Genomic DNA, 14,150 nt, shown 5'->3' on the forward strand with positions numbered 1-14,150 from the left:
ACTGGGTGCATATACAGTAGCTAGAAAATAATTTCCAGTGTTCTGGGCAATATGAAGGAAGGGAAGTAATATTGCAGTCACACATAAATTCAGAAAGAGAAAAGATATTGAACCTGAATATTGAGGCTACGAGGTCAGGGTAGCTGGATATTTCTGATTATGATGGTTCAGAGTGATCAGAGCAGAAGGCTATTTCAGAGTAGCAGTAGAGGAGAACTTGAGGTCTGAGGTCTGTGAAGAGCAGAGTAGAAGAAAACTAAGAGAGAGAGAGAGAGGAAGGAGAAGAAAGACGACCTGCTTCAAATGAGAGGTCTCCAGTCCTTTTATAAGCGAGCCTTGGTTGCTTCGTTAATAAGTAACGAATAAAGCAAAAGTATAGGGATGAGACGTAAAGAGGATTAAGATGACTTAAAGGAAAAGTGAGATGACTTAAAGGAAAAGTGAGATGACTTAAAGAAAAGAAAAGCAGACTGACTTGATTTAAATAAGAAAAGACAAAAGAAAAGCTGCCGACAAAGCATCTTTGTACAATAATCTTTTTGTCGATATTCCTGGCTACAGTGTTTCTTGTTGGCCATCTTCTTGTCTTATATGTGAGTGGCTACAGTGTTCTTGAACAGTCTTTTGTCGTTTTTCGTCGGCGGCTTCCTGAACCTACTATTTCTTCTTTTTGATGATTGATTTATTGATGAAGACTTTTTCATGGTCTTTGGCTAAATTCATCCGGATCTTCTTCTGGATCTGATTCTTCCTCCAGATCTTCTATGGGGAGATTGAGATATTGGTTGGTATGTAAGGGAGATGATTGTACGGTTTCTTCTGAGGAAACTGGTTTTTTCCCAGCTTCAGCAAAGATTTCTTTCATTTGTTTTTCTAGTGTTTCCTTAGAAGCATTAGGGTTTGACTGAAGCATGTTTCGGAGATATGTTGGGAAATCAAAGGATGTATTGGCTGTATGCTGGCTTGGTTGATTTTCAAGAGTTTTTGGTGGTATTCTTTTAGATGTAAGTGCTGTGGGGTCCATATTGAAAATGTCCCACCACTTAACAGATATGGTTTTTCCAAGCCTAGGGATATAGGAATTAATTCATCAAATTCTATTTCATCTGTTTCTGAATCTTGTTGAGACAATTGTTGTAATTCCAAAGATTTAATTCTATTTTTTAATTGAACTATTTCAGTCTTTATTTCTTTGATTTCTTTTTTGAGATCTGAAATGGTAGGTTCTTTTTGTTGAGAAGTAAGTTGGTCACTTACTCTCTTCATAATATACGAACTGACTGCAAAGTAGCCAAAGATATCTTGCAAAAAGATGTTCAAAATTTGGTTTCTAAACAAATATTGATGATGTATTAATATTCTCTGAATCGATAGACCAACAAATTAAACATATTAATACTTTTATACATGCAGTCCAGAATGCTGGATTAGCTTACCTTATTATATCCTTTAACCATAGATGAAACAGGAATATCTTCAACTATTCAAAATATTCCAATACATTTTAATTTTATACATAAACCAAAATTAAAAGAACTAAATAGTGTTAAGTGTCAGTTACAAAACAAAGAAAGATTTCTTTGTACTCTTAAACAAGAAATTAAATATAATTTTATTGAAGAACAATTACAAACTTATTTAATACAACAAAAAATTCAAGCATTACAACAACATATAGAAACTTCAATATGTAGTGAGCATTCCAATGCTTTTTGGGAAAGAAAAAAGCATAGTATTAGTTTACCCTATGAATCAGGGTTTGATGAAAAACAAATACCTACAAAAGCTAGACCAATACAAATGAATACTATCCAATTAGATATGTGTCGAAAAGAGATAGGTGATCTTCAAACTAAAAAACTTATAAGACCAAGCTCCTCACCTTGGAGCTGTGCAGCCTTTTATGTCAATGGATTTACTGGCTGGCTACGAGGTTGGTGGGATTTCTATGTAGATGATGAAACCAAACACAGAATCCTCAATAACACTAGGCAATGGACCGCCAGAAATGAACAAAACCAAGAAATAATTTATACTGAGAGTGATGCTGTTAACACTCTAATATATACCATTACACTCCACTTTGTAGCCAGTACAGCCTTACTAGCAGCAAGATCGGAAGATCTGTTATCTAATCTACGCTGTCCTACCCTATCTCATTATAAATGGTATAAAGATGTATTTTTCTCAAGATTATTAATAAGAGAAGATTGTCAGCTAGACCACTGGAAAGAGAAATTTATAGCTGGTCTACCATATTTATTTGCTGAAAAAGTCAAGGAAAGACTAAGGAAAAAACATAATGGAATTATTGTTTATTCATCATATACAGTCGGAGAACTCTCCGTAGAAATATGTGCTGAGGGTTTAGCCTTATGCACAGATATGAAGTTAAAGAAACAATTAGATAAACAAAAAATCATTAAGCGAAAAGAACTTGGTGATTTCTGTGAACAGTTTGGTTATTACCTTGATAAGAAACATATACCTGACAATTTATACAAGAAAAAGAAAAAATCTAAAAAGGAAAAATATAAATCCAAAAATAAAGATAAAGATAGGAAATATTATAAAAAGACTAAAAGAAAACTAATCAATAAATTTTCTCCCAATAAATCTAAAAGAAAATTACCAGTTTGTTATAAGTGTGGTAAAGTAGGACATTATAAGCATCAATGTAAATTAAAGAAGAAAATAGAATCATTAAATTTAGATGACACAATAAAATCAAAATTATATAATATATTCAATTATGATTCTTCATCCTCTACTTCTTCTGATTCTCATATAGATCAAATCCAAGATGATGATCTCATGTGGACAGAATCTTCTGACTCCACTCATTATTCAAATACAGAATCATCCAGCTCAAAGGATGATTGTAGTTGTCCAATATCAACACATAATGTTTACAAACAGTAGAACTGTCCAACAGTGAAACTGTGTAAACAGTTAGACTGTCAAAACAGTAATACTGTTCTTTATCAATAAACCTCTAAGCAAGAGATAAAAGTTACATTTATACTAAAGAAACCAAGTTAAGTTTACATCCCAGAAAGTTGGTCCGAGAGTTAAGACAAGAGACAAGGGAAAGCCTATTGCAAAGTACCGCCAAGGCCAGGAAGAGCCGCTTAGGGAAAACGTTGGGCCCCTGAATGTCCAGATTGTTATTATCAGCAACCTACGGATGGCAAATTTAATAAGGAATCTTACAAGTAAACTGCAACTTCATCTCAAACACTTAGAGTAAAAAATAAAGAACAAATTATCATCAATGAAATTGAAGAAAATATCCAAAATTGGAACATACCAAAGGTACCAATAAATGACATATATCAAAAGGGATCATTTAAATTCAAGATGGGCTATGCCATCAAGACAGTAGAAGAAAGTTTATCTGTCACTCAAAATCAAGAAGACTTTCAACTACTATCAAAGAAAATTATTGAAAAACATAAAGAAAATAATTACAAATATTTACACGTCGGATTAATCCAAATAGCAGTGAAACCTTTAACCCGATTAGGGTTGAACACCTCTGTGCTTGTATGCCTAAGAGATACAAGACACAATATTTTCATAGACTCGCTACTTGGCACGGTTGAATCCAGCCTCTGTAGTGGTCCAACATATTTTAATTGCTTTCCTAATTTTTCTGTTTCTTTGACTGACCCAAATATTTTAGATATATTAACAATAAATTTAAAAACACATGGTTTTAATATGATTCATGGTTCTCAAAATTTAGCAATAGTTTATCGAATATACTATAAAGTCATGAATACTTTATGCCCAAATATTATGAAAATTGATCAAAAAGATCAAACCATATTATTCCAAATAAATATAGAAAAATCTAATATGATTGTTCCTAAGACAATAAAATGGTCAGATAACCACAGTCATGGGCATTACAACATGCCAATCAACCCCAAGAGATTTCTCAAAATCATATTCCAAACCAAATAATAGAACATCCAGATGGAAATATTGAAATAAAATTTCAACAATTACAAGTTCAAGATGACATTAATATTCATAGAAAAAAGAACATAAAAAATAAAATACCAAGTAGAAAATCGTATTCTCAAAATCCTAATGTAATCATACTACCTCCTCCAGCTTCTTTATCTAATTCCGATTTACAATTCCAAGGAACAAGAAGAACAACAGATCATGTTGTTATTCCCACATATACTGCTGAATCTAGTATAACAAATACTCCTGAACCGAGGATAGAAGATTTACAAGATTTCCAAATATTAACTTTACAAATAGAAGATGATATAGAAGAAGACCTAAATTCATATGAACAATATTCTGATGAATATATGGCAGCATATTTAGCAGCAAAATTAGAAAGGAGAAGGCGAAAAGTTAATAAAGAATATATCAGACAAGATTATTTATCTGAAGAAAATAAACATATTCGTGAATGGTATTTACAAACATTTCAACCAAGGTTGATAGAATTAATGCATAAAAATTATAATAAATTCCTTAAAAAAGAAAAATTAAATAAAGGATTTTTTATTTGGTTGAAAGAAATATGTATTGAATATAATATTACTATTCCTTCATTTGACAATATTCAAACAATAGAAGAAAAAACTTATATCAGTACGGATGGTACTACAACTGCTAGTACTCACCCTCCTGAGAAAAGTCTAATACTTAAAGCAGCTGTCCCATCCAAGGATGAATCGCCACAACCTCAATCATTATATGATATAATAGCCACACCTTATAAAATCTTACCTAAAGAACTTGGTAAGAAACAAGAACTGATTCCTCATATTGTGGAACAAAATAATTATACAAATTTATATATACAATCTTTAGGAAAACAAGCAGAAAGGATAGAAAAACTTGTTTCCAAGGAACAGCCTTCTGCTGCTACATCTATTCCTAAAGCAGTTTTGTTTAAACCACCTCCAGAGTTAAATAAAAATAAATTTCATATTGGAGATAATAATAAATCTTTAATGGATCAATTAATATCCAAATTATCCCAACTAGATATTAAAGGAATACCTTCTCTCAAAATAAATATTCCTCCTCCAAACATTATCAATCCACCACCTGAATCTTCGGATAAAGGCAAAGCAAAACTACCTGAGCATGAAACAATGATGCTTCAGGAAGAAGAACCACTTATCGAAGATACTATCCAAAATCAAGAAAAAACATTTATGGATACTACTCCTATTTCTGAAACTATAAACAGAACTGCCTATGGAAAATATTGGAAACATATAACAGCTTTACCATATCATAAAAGACTTACACCTGTTGATATACAAATGGAAGAAGATGCCATACAACAGGCAGTATCATATTCAGGAAGATCAATAGTAAACTGACAAATAGACGGATTATCAAAATTAAAAATATTGGATGTTATGAGACATATGACAATGTATGCTTCTGCAAATAATATGGCAGGCAACCCTGATCAAGAGGTTGCAAAAGCAAGCTGAAAAGGAACGAGAAGTTCCTAGACTCGTTATCAATTATAAACCTTTGAATAAAGTTTTAAAATGGATTCGATATCCTATTCCCAATAAAAAAGACTTATTAGATAGAGTTGCTCAAGCATGTATCTTTTCCAAATTTGATATGAAATCTGGCTATTGGCAAATACAAATCCAAGAATAAGATAAATATAAAACTGCATTTAAAACTCAGAGAACTCTCCACAGAAATATGTGCTGAGGGATTAGCCTTATGCATAGATATGAAGTTAAAGAAACAATTAGATAAACAAAAAATCACTAAGCGAAAAGAACTTGGTGATTTCTGTGAACAGTATGGTTATTACCTTGATAAGAAACATATACTTGACAATTTATACAAGAAAAAGAAAAAATCTAAAAAGGAAAAATATAAATCCAAAAATAAAGACAAAGATAGGACATATTATAAAAAGACTAAAAGAAAACTAATCAATAAATTTTCTCCCAATAAATCTAAAAGAAAATTACCAGTTTGTTATAAGTGTGGTAAAGTAGGACATTATAAGAATCAATGTAAATTAAAGAAGAAAATAGAATCATTAAATTTAGATGACACAATAAAATCAAAATTATATAATATATTCAATTATGATTCTTCATCCTCTACTTCTTCTGATTCTCATATAGATCAAATCCAAGATGATGATCTCATGTGGACAGAATCTTCTGACTCCACTCATTATTCAAATACATAATCATCCAGCTCAAAGGATGATCGTAGTTGTCCAATATCAACACATAATGTTTACACACTCACTCAAGAAGATAATTTCATCTTAGACATTATTGAAAAAATTATTGATCCAGATGAAAAAAGAGCTGTCATTACTCAATTTATTTCTATTACAAAAAGTAAAGCAAAATCCCTGCCGATCAATAAAACTCCTGATGAATACAATTTTGCTTCTATTATGAAGAGAGTAAGTGACCAACATACTTCTCAACAAAAAGAACCTACCATTTCAGATCTCAAAAAAGAAATCAAAGAAATAAAGACTGAAATAGTTCAATTAAAAAATAAAATTAAATCTTTGGAATTACAACAATTGTCTCAACAAGATTCAGAAACAGATGAAATAGAATTTGATGAATTAATGAAAAATGATCTAAATCCATCAGATATCCCTGAATCCTTAGAAGCCAAAATAATACCTATTCCTTCTGTCAATTTAATAAACAAAATAGTAATACAAAAATGGTTTGTGCAGGTTAAAATTATTGTTGCCAAAGATTATAGTTTTGAAACATCAGCTTTAATAGACTCAAGAGCTGATTTAAATTGTATCAATGAGGGACTTGTACCCTCCAGATATTTTGACAAAACTACTCAAATATTGAATACAGCAGATGGAAGTAGATTATTTATTAAATACAAATTATCCAATGCCTCTGTTTGTAACAACCACCAATATATTGATACACCATTCAACTTCGGCCCGGATCTATAGTACTGTCTTTAATTTGAAATGTTTTGTTTTATAAGAACTATTACAGTAAATAGGTGAATATCATACTATTGTATTTGATTAATTCTTGCAGGATTCTATAATAATTTAGCACGAACAATATTATACAGATAAAGGGAATAATAGAAATATCTATTACTAACCATTGAGCATATGTAATTTCTCTAAATTTTATACTAAACAGTATTTTGAATTGCATAACGAAATTTCATAATAAAAATTTATTGATAATTGTAACACTTGTAACACTTGTTTACAATACTCTTAGCACACTATTGTACAGTCATACTTATTACAGAGAATCATATTACAATAAAACAAACTGGAAATAAAGATAGAAACAGAAACTAGAAAACAGACAGAATAAAAATAAACAGAGATAGGGAAGGTAAAAAGGTTAACAGAGAGAATTATGAAAACTTACTGAGTGCATATACAGTTGCTAGAAAATAATTTCCAGTGTTCTGGGCAATATGCAGGAAGGGAAGTAATATTGCAGTCACACATAAATTCAGAAAGAGAAAAGATATTGAACCTGAATATTGAGGCTACGAGGTCAGGGTAGCTGGATATTTCTGATTATGATGGTTCAGAGTGATCAGAGCAGAAGGCTATTTCAGAGTAGCAGTAGAGGAGAACTTGAGGTCTGAGGTCTGTGAAGAGCAGAGTAGAAGAAAACTAAGAGAGAGAGAGAGAGGAAGGAGAAGAAAGACGACCTGCTTCAAATGAGAGGTCTCTAGTCCTTTTATAGGCGAGCCTTGGTTGCTTCGTTAAGAAGTAACCAATAAAGCAAAAGTATAGGGATGAGACGTAAAGAGGATTGAGATGTCTTAAAGGAAAAGTGAGATGACTTAAAGAAAAGAAAAGCAGACTGACTTGATTTAAATAAGAAAAGACAAAAGAAAAGCTGCGAACAAAGCATCTTTGTACAGTAATCTTTTTGTCGATATTCCTGGCTACAGTGTTTCTTGTCGGCCATCTTCTTGTCTTATATGTGAGTGGCTACAGTGTTACTGAACAGTCTTTTGTCGTTTTTCGTCGGTGGCTTCCTGGAACCTGCTATTTCTTCTTTTTGATGATTGATTTATTGATGAAGACTTTTTCATGGTCTTTGGCTAAATTCATCCGGATCTTCTTCTGGATCTGATTCTTCCTCCGGATCTTCTATGGGGAGATTGAGATATTAGTTGGTATGTAAGGGAGATGATTGTACGGTTTCTTATGAGGAAACTGGTTTTTTCCCAGCTTCAGCAAAGATTTCTTTCATTTGTTTTTCTAGTGTTTCCTTAGAAGCATTAGGGTTTGACTGAAGCATGTTTCGGAGATATGTTGGGAAATCAAAGGATGTATTGGCTGTATGCTGGCTTGGTTGATTTTCAGGAGTTTTTGGTGGTATTCTTTTAGGTGTAAGTGTTGTGGGGTCCATATTGAAAATGTCCCACCACTTAACAGATATGGTTTTTCCAAGCCTAGGGATAGAAGAATAATCCCCATTAGTATCAACAGATATCGAATAATCCCATTTCATTATCCAAGGGATTTGGTATAAGGATATGAAATATAAATGGATATCAATGGAGTGGTCAGCCTGGTTATATTCTTGGAATTGGTCCTGCACTATTTTGAAAGCAGGAGGCAAAAGTTGAGAAGTTGAGCCCCACACAAAAAACCAATTTTTGAACCAGGTGGGGAATCTTTCGAAAATAGGAAGTCTAAACTGGATATACCAGCTGTGTGTATTATTGAGGTTTTGATAATAGAAAAACTTGTGCCATGCCTCTATGTATTCGGCATACTTATAATATTTGTAAGAAAATTCTGGATTATGAAGTTTCTTCCCTTGCGTGGGATTGCAACCCCACTCTTCATAGGAAAGTAATTTTTTGATTTGGACCTTAGAATATGCAATGGTCCGAGTATTTTGTTGGTAATAGTGGACAACGGAAATAGATCCCGTTTCCATTAGAATGGCCTCAAAATATTCTCTTGTCTTAACCCCATTAGAAGGGTTCAGATGGTTGAGTAAATATATAGGAGCAAGTTTTATTGGCTCAGAATTGATGTGTTTCTCATCGATAGTAATATCCATGAGATAGGCCCTTTCTATGTATGGTGATTTGGGTATATTGGTTTGTTGAGCAGACTTGGTCTGGGCCGGAGAATATATGGGTTTTGAAGCCGTAGCCTCAGGGTATGTAATTTGATGAATGGGTGATTGTGAAGGTGACCTTATTGCCAAAGGCGATGGTTCCCCTTCGTATGGTATTATATTTCTCATGAGCTGTTTGTCTCGGCGAGAATTGCCTCGAGAACCCATATTAGGTGAAGGTGAAAATGATATATAAGTATTATTCTTATTTTCTTCGAACAATTGTATAGCAAGGGATAAGGGTGATTCGTCGTTGGCTTCAGTGTTGCCCCCCTGCAAAAATTCACGGGTTAGAAAATCAGGTAAAGAATTGGATGACCCGGGAAGGTGTTCGATGGAAAAGTCAAAGGCGGACAAGATAGCCTGCCATCGAGCAAATATTTGTTTGGAAACCAAATTTTGAACATCTTTTTGCAAGATATCTTTGGCTGCTTTGCAGTTAGTTCGTATTAAGAAATGTTGGTTTAAAATATCACTTTGAAATTTAGTAACACAATGAACTATTGCTAAGAGTTCTTTTTTTACAATGGAATAATTTAATTGAGTAGTATTCCAAGCTTTTGATGTATAACGAAGTAATTGTTCTTGATAATCAATTTTTTGTTTAAGAATGCCACCTAGGCCTTTATCAGAAGCATCACATTCTATAATTTTGAAAGCAGTTGGATGGGGAAGGGAGAGACATTCGAGTGTCTTTACCTTACTTTTGATTACCTGTACTGCATGAGTGTGAATATTCGTCCATGGTGGAGGATTCTTTTTGAGTTTATCATATAACTATTTAGAATCTAAGGCAAGGTTAGGATAGAAATCACTAACATAATTTAAACAACCTAGGAATCTTTGAAGTTCCTTTTTATCAAGTATTTGATCAGAGAATTTATCAGCAAATTGGATTGATCTGTCTATGGGAATGATAGTTCCATGATGGATCATATGTCCTAGAAATCTTATATTGGTTTTGAATAATGTTATTTTTTTGGTTGAAACAACTAATCCAGCATTCTGGACTGCATGTATAAAAGTATTAATGTGTTTAATATGTTGGTCTATCGATTCAGAGAATATTAATACATCATCAATATAAACAATCATGAAATGATGATAGGCATTAAAAACATCATTCATTATTTTTTGAAATTCTGATGGAGCATTCTTTAAACCAAATGGCATAACATTCCATTCATATTGACCAAATGGAACATTAAATGCAGTTTTATATTTATCTTGTTCTTGGATTTGTATTTGCCAATAGCCAGATTTCATATCAAATTTGGAAAAGATACATGCTTGAGCAACTCTATCTAATAAGTCTTTTTTATTGGGAATAGGATATCGAATCCATTTTAAAACTTTATTCAAAGGTTTATAATTGATAACGAGTCTAGGAACTCCTCGTTCCTTTTCATCATTCTTGTTGACATAAAAGGCTGCACAGCTCCAAGGTGAGGAGCTTGGTCTTATAAGTTTTTTAGTTTGAAGATCATCTATCTCTTTTCGACACATATCTAATAGGATAGTATTCATTTGTATTGGTCTAGCTTTTGTAGGTATTTGTTTTTCATCAAACCCTGGTTCATAGGGTAAACTAATACTATGCTTTTTTCTTTCCCAAAAAGCATTGGGATGGTCACTACATATTGAAGTTTCTATATGTTGTTGTAATGCTTGAATTTTTTGTTGTATTAAATAAGTTTGTAATTGTTCTTCAATAAACTTATATTTAATTTCTTGTTTAAGAGTACAAAGAAATCTTTCTTTGTTTTGTAACTGACTCTTAACATTATTTAGTTCTTTTAATTTTGGTTTATGTATAAAATTAAAATGTATTGGAATATTTTGAATAGTTGAAGATATTCCTGTTTCATCTATGGTTAAAGGATATAATAAGGTAAGAAATTATACTCCAAGAATTGCTGCTTGGCTTAATCCTTTGACCATAATGAATGGTGTATCAATACATTGGTGGTTGTTACAAACAGAGGCATTGGATAATTTGTATTTAATAAATAATCTACTTCCATCTGCTGTATTCAATATTTGAGTAGTTTTGTCAAAATATCTGGAGGGTACAAGTCCCTCATTGATACAATTTAAATCAGCTCCTGAGTCTATTAAAGCTGATGTTTCAAAACTATAATCTTTGGCAACAATAATTTTAACCTGCACAAACCATTTTTGTATTACTATTTTGTTTATTAAATTGACAGAAGGAATAGGTATTATTTTGGCTTCTGAGGATTCAGGGATATCTGATGGATTTAGATCATTTTTCATTAATTCATCAAATTCTATTTCATCTGTTTTTGAATCTTGTTGAGACAATTGTTGTAATTCCAAAGATTTAATTTTATTTTTTAATTGAACTATTTCAGTCTTTGTTTCTTTGATTTCTTTTTTGAGATCTGAAATGGTAGGTTCTTTTTGTTGAGAAGTATGTTGGTCACTTACTCTCTTCATAATAAAAGCAAAATTGTATTCATCAGGAGTTTTATTGATAGGAATGGATTTTGCTTTATTTTTTGTAATAGAAATAAATTGAGTAATGACAGCTCTTTTTTCATCGGGATCAATAATTTTGTCAATAATGTCTAAGATGAAATTATCTTCTTGAGTGAGTGTGTAAACATTATGTGTTGATTTTAGACAACTACAATCATCCTTTGAGCTGGATGATTATGTATTTGAATAATGAGTGGAGTCAGAAGATTCTGTCCACATGAGATCATCATCTTGGATTTGATCTATATGAGAATCAGAAGAAGTAGAGGATGAAGAATCATAATTGAATATATTATATAATTTTGATTTTATTGTGTCATCTAAATTAATGATTCTATTTTCTTCTTTAATTTACATTGATGCTTATAAGGTCCTACTTTACCACACTTATAACAAACTGGTAATTTTCTTTTAGATTTATTGGGAGAAAATTTATTGATTAGTTTTGTTTTAGTCTTTTTGTAATATTTCCTATCTTTATCTTCATTTTTGGATTTATATTTTTCCTTTTTATATTTTTTCTTTTTCTTGTATAAATTGTCAGGTATATGTTTCTTATCAAGGTAATAACCAAACTGTTCACAGAAATCACCAAGTTTTTTTCGCTTAGTGATTTTTTGTTTATTTAATTATTTCTTTAACTTTATATCTGTGCATAAGGCTAATCCCTCAGCACATATTTCTGCGGAGAGTTCTCCGAGTGTATATGATGAATAAACAATGATTCCATTATGTTTTTTCCTTAGTCTTTCCTTGACTTTTTCAGCAAATAAATATGGTAGACCAGCTATAAATTTCTCTTTCCAGTGGTCTAGCTGACAATCTTCTCTTATTAATAATCTTGAGAAAAATACATCTTTATACTATTTATAATGAGATATGGTAGGACAGCGTAAATTAGATAACAGATCTTCCGATCTTGCAGCTAGTAAGGCTGTACTGCTTACAAAGTGGAGTGTAATGGTATATATTAGAGTGTTAACAACATCACTCTCAATATAAATTATTTCTTGGTTTTGTTCATTTCTGGCGGTCCATTGCCTAATGTTATTGAGGATTCTGTGTTTGGTTTCATCAACTACATAGAAATCCCACCAACCTCGTAGCCAGCCAGTAAATCCATTGACTATTGCTTTTGCAACCTCTTGATCAGGGTTGCCTGCCATTTTATTTTCTTAGGAACAATCATATTAGATTTTTCTATATTTGTTTGGAATAATATGGTTTGATCTTTTTGATCAATTTTCATAATATTTGGGCATAAAGTATTCATGACTTTATAGTATATTCGATAAACTATTGCTAAATTTTGAGAACCATGAATCATATTAATACCATGTGTTTTTAAATTTATTGTTAATATATCTAAAATATTTGGGTCAGTCAAAGAAACAGAAAAATTAGGAGAGCAATTAAGATATATTGGACCACTACAGAGGCTGGATTCAACCATGCCAAGTAGCGAGTCTGTGAAAATATTGTGTCTTGTATCTCTTAGGCATACAAGCACAGAGGTGTTCAACCCTAATCGGGTTAAAGGTTTCACTGCTATTTGGATTAATCCGATGTATAAATATTTGTAATTATTTTCTTTATGTTTTTCAATAATTTTCTTTAATAGTAGTTGAAAGTCTTCTTGATTTTGAGTGACAGATAAACTTTCTTCTACTGTCTTGAATTTAAATGATCCCTTTTGATATATGTCATTTATTGATGATAATTTGTTCTTTATTTTTTACTCTAAGTGTTTGAGATGAAGTTGCAGTTTTACTTGTAAGATTCCTTATTAAATTTGCCATCCGTAGGTTGCGGATAATAACAATCTGGACATTCAGGGGCCCATCGTTTTCCCTAAGCGGCTCTTCCTGGCCTTGGCGGTACTTTGCAATGCGCTTTCCCTTGTCTCTTGTCTTAACTCTCGGACCAACTTTCTGGGATGTAAACTTAACTTGGATTCTTTAGTATAAATGTAACTTTTATCTCTTGCTTAGAGGTTTATTGATAAAGAACAGTATTACTGTTTTGACAGTCTAACTGTTTACACAGTTTCACTGTTGGACAGTTCTACTATTTTGTTTTGACAGTTTATATATATATATATATATATATATATATATATATATATATATATATATATATATATATATATATATATATATATATATATATGAGAGAGAGAAAGAGAGAGAGAGAGAAGGTAAGGTCAGCCCACCAGCTGATGCAATATTGTAAGCCCAACAGTGCAGATGCCCACTAGCTGATGGAATAGTGTAAGCCCAACGGTGCTTATTAAATCTGGGCTAATTTGTTCGTCACAACTGCATTTTGTAATATAATTTTAATATTTTTTACATAAATCCAAATAACATGAAATTTGGGGCATCCGTTCTTCTCATTAAGACGCACCTAATAAATACTGAAATAATAGTTCACAAAAAATAAATTGAAAAAAATACCCCTAAAACTTGTTAGGCATATTTTAGTCAATTTATTTTTTACGAATTATTTTTTGATATT

Source organism: Amborella trichopoda, chromosome 8 (assembly GCF_054954075.1).
Source record: "Amborella trichopoda isolate Santa Cruz 75 chromosome 8, AtrichopodaSantaCruz75HAP2 v2.0, whole genome shotgun sequence".
Taxonomy (NCBI): Eukaryota; Viridiplantae; Streptophyta; class Magnoliopsida; order Amborellales; family Amborellaceae; genus Amborella; species Amborella trichopoda.